A 4,299-nucleotide genomic window follows, 5' to 3' on the forward strand; every position below is an offset into this window, starting at 1 on the left:
GGGTGGCCCTCCTCTGGACCCTCTCAATGCTGTCCACATCCCTCCTGAAGTGCGGTGTCCAGAACTGGATGTAGTACTCCAACTGCGGCCTGTCCAGTGCTGCATAGAGGGGGAGGATCACCTCCTTGGACCTGCTCAAGATGCATCTGTGGATGCATGACAAGGTACAGTTGGCCTTCCTGACCGCATCCCATACAGTCATCCCATGTTCATTTTGCCATCAATAATGATTCCAAGATCCTTTTCTGCCTCTGCACTGACAAGAAGGGAGCTCCCCAGCCTGTAGGTATGCTGCTGGTTCTTCCTCCCCAGGTGCAGCACCTGGCACTTGTCAGTGTTGAAACCCATCCTGTTCTCATCTGCCCACCCCTGTAACCTGTCTAGGTCCAACGGTAGCCTATTCCTCCCTTCTAGCGTGCCCGCATCCCCCCACATCTTAGCGTCATCAGCAAATTTTTCCTCCCAAGGTGGAGAACCTTGCATTTTTCAGGGTTAAACACCATCAGGTTCTCATCCGCCCATTTCCTGAGCCTATCAAGGTCAGCCTGGATTGCCCTCCTGTCCTCAGGCGTGGATGCTTTACTTCAGAGTTTGGTATCGTCGGCAAACTTGGCCAGTCCACTTCTGACTCCAATGTCCACATCATTAATGAAGATGTTGAAAAATACAGGTCCAAAGACAGAGCCTTGGGGGACTCCACTGGTCACAGGGCACCATGATGATTGACTTCCATCAACCACCACCCTCTGGGTCTGACCACAAAGCCAATTCCCCAGCCAGCAGATCATGGTGGGCCCGAGGCCACAGTTGGCCTGTTTTGCCAAGAGGTGATCATAGGATATCAGATCAAAGACTTTTTTGAAGTCAAGATATATGACATCAATCTCCTCTCCCTTGTCCAGGTGATAGGTCACCTGGTTGTAGAAGGAAATGAGATTGTTCAAACAAGATCTACCCACAACAAACCCATGCTGGGTATCCCTCAGGATATTGCCGTCAGCTAGTCTGTTAAGGATGGCTTCCTTGATAATCTTTTCCAAGTCCTTGCCCAGGATAGAGGTCAGGCTGATGGGCCTGTAGTTTGCCGGGTCCACTTTCCTCCCTTTCTTGAAGATAGGCACCACATTGGCTTTCTTCCAATCTTTGGGCACTTCACCAGAGCGCCAGGAGTTCTCGAAGATCTGTGCCAGGGGCTGGACTATGATGCTAGCCAGATCCTTGAGTACCCTGGGGTGTAGATTGTCAGGACTGGCTGACTTGAAGGTATCCAGCCTCTCAAGGTGTTCCTTCACAAGGGCAGCATTGATGGAAGGCAGGGAACCTTCCTCACCCAGGCCTCCCTGTCTCGTAATGGGCATGGGTATCCTGTGGGACTGATGAAAGACCAATCGCATTGGTCTCATTCATCACCAGTAGCAGCCAGTGAAGTCAAACCCCATGGCCTGGCTACAAAAGAAAGGTTTTCTAGTACAGCAATGATGAGAGAGCTTTCAGGCCACCCACCAGGGCTGAGGCTGCTGGTACTTCCAAAAGAGAAACTTTCCTTAGCGCAGTTTAGTTCTGCCAAAAAGCCCTTCTTTGTCAGGATGGAGATGATGCTCTGGTGTCAGCCAACATCAGAAGGTAAAAATCTATAATCATCAGTCCCGTGCACAATGGCCACAGCTGTACCAGCCAAAGGGGTGAGAGTTGACCTGGTCATGGAGAAGAAAATGTGTCTTCCCCTTTCTCCTGCTCGATTATGCTAGAAGATTTGCTTGCAAAATAGCCCAGCCAGTTGGACGGGGAGATTACTGTGACATTTGTTTTTAGGAAAATAAGGGAAAGTCATGCAGACAATAACAATTCTTTTCTCCTTGACAATTAGTTGGAAAATTGGGAGCACACACCCAGAATGACAGTTTAGGGCCAATGTTTTTTAAAGCTAGGCTCCCTATACATATACCAGGGTTGAGGAGGGGCTGTTTAAATTAGAGTGGTTCCTCAGCAGCCACTCTAATTAAAACAGCTCACCATTACATGTATTAAGCACCCTACATTTTAAAATGGTCATTGGAGCACTTTAACTAAAGTTTATTAAATTAGCTTTAGTTAAAGCACCCCCACAGCCATTTTAAAATGTGGGGGAAGGGGGGCTTATTACACATGGCAGTAAGTCATTAATTAGAATGTGGAGTAGACTCGATTCATTGTGTGTGCTCCAACGTGTTCTAATTAGAACATGGACCAGCACGTCTATAGGATGCCCTAGTGTTTAAGCTTAGATAGTGTATAAAGAAACACCTCACACCACCCACCTGGCTACAAGGGGGACAGGGTCAGAAATACCTCAGGGATAGAAAGAGGCCTTTCCCAGAACATCTAACACAGTCTCCAATGCTTGGAGGCATGTCAGTGTTCAGAGGCTAAAGACCTGATCCTGACCTGGTATCGATCACCCAAGCTACAGTCCAGGCCACCAAGTAACACTGGTTTCCACAACTGAAAATCTGATTTTAGTTATTCCACCTATTCCTTGTGCTTCCAAGAATGGGTGTGGGACTAGAGATTAAACATGGAGAACATCATGAGGACTTTACCTCTGCCGGGTAGTTTCAGGTTGATGACTTCTGTTGTTCAAAGTTGGCTTAAATAAGCTTTCCTTCTCTCATGCACTGAGCAGCTCCTATTGCGAAGGCATCTGGAGCCACTCAAGCCGCTATGTCCAGGACCCAGGAAAGAGGTGAGCCAACAACCTTTGTGGTGTAAGCGCCATTATGACAACTAGGTGACCATGTCCTACCTCATAGATGAATGCTGACCAATAAGGGGCTGTATATCATATAAGCTTTCACAGGTCTGCATAAGACTCCAGATATAAGCATCCCCAGATGAAGCTAAATTTGTTTTGATGTAGAATGTCTTAGTCCCTCAGATCACCTGGGAGTTTCCTGTCTTCTCCAAGTGCACTATACCTTCCAACACTGATTGAGTATTTAAATCTGCTCATGGTTGAATATATAAGAAATAAAAACAGGTAGGAACAAGGAGAAGCTTCCTTTCACTTGCTAGTTGCTTGGCCTCCTTTGTTTTTGCCTCTCCAGGTCATGGAAAAAGTGGCCCCTTGAGGGAGATGTGGGTCCTCAGAGGAAGGATTAAAAATGAAGACCCTACATCAGCACAGTCATGTGAAGGATGGCCTCTTCTTGGCACCTGTCCTCATCCACATTAAACTGCTCATATCCTTCTGTTGGATATCTGGCATCTCCCAAGGAGGAGCTGTTTGAAAGGGAGGTTCTCTTAGTGTCTTGTGCCCTCCTCATTTTCCCTCCAGACAATGAGAGAACTCGCACCTCGTAAGGTCGGGCACAGACCCTCTGTCAAGCTGGAAGACTCCTGATTCAGAGCTGGCCTCCAACCCTTTCTGACTCATGCCAGACACTTGGCAATTTGGGTCCCTCTTTGGGAACCGAGGCATTTCAATGTAGGGTGTGAAACTGAATGGTCCTCCTCCTCCAACAAGAAAAGGAGAGAAACTGCTGGTGATATGTTGTTGTCCTTGATGCAGCTTGGCTTAGTTTGCTGACCTTGTCTTTGGATCCAGCTTCCCAAAACTCCAAGTCATACTGAAGACTTTGAAATTCACTCTTCAGGCAGGAGGCCAAGGGGAAAGCAGCATTGACAGTCAGTGAGTTTTCCTTTACTTTCACTCCCAGGACTAGAGGAGCCAGCTCCACTGTAATTGAGTAACCAGGTGTCAGAGCAGTGCTAGCTTGTGGGCTGGAGTGCAGCTAAAGGCTGCCATCTGAAAAAGGCCACATAGAAATCTCCCCTAGACAAGGTACCTCATAAGCTCAGCCTCTTAGATGGATTCTGATAGTCAGAGGTCAGTGCTCTAACTACCTGGTTTTGGGGCTGCAATAGCCATTACCTCATGATGAACATGATAGGCAACTCTTGGTCCTCCACCATCCATCTGACATGTCTCAATAAGCACGAGGGCTGTGAGAAGCTTCGAGTGCTGATTTGATTCCAAAGAGATTCGGCCGATTCAACGGCCGAATCCAAATGGAATCAGGAGACCAATTCAAAGGTCACAACTAATTCGAAGCTCTCCAAATGAATTCGGAAGAAGATTCAGAGAGCTTCAGAGATTCGGGCAGTCCCCACTCGCTGCCACAGGGAACTGGACCCAGACTCCATGCTGGTAAGTAGGGGGCAGGGGGGGATGGAGGAGGGGGAAGGGGACCATGTGGGGGACCCCAGCCAGGCCCGATCTCCTGCCTGCTCCCCCAGCCCCCGCACCCCCCATGGCTGCCC

The sequence above is a fragment of the Alligator sinensis genome, unplaced genomic scaffold (genome assembly GCF_000455745.1).
Source record: "Alligator sinensis unplaced genomic scaffold, ASM45574v1 scaffold188_1, whole genome shotgun sequence".
Taxonomy (NCBI): Eukaryota; Metazoa; Chordata; order Crocodylia; family Alligatoridae; genus Alligator; species Alligator sinensis.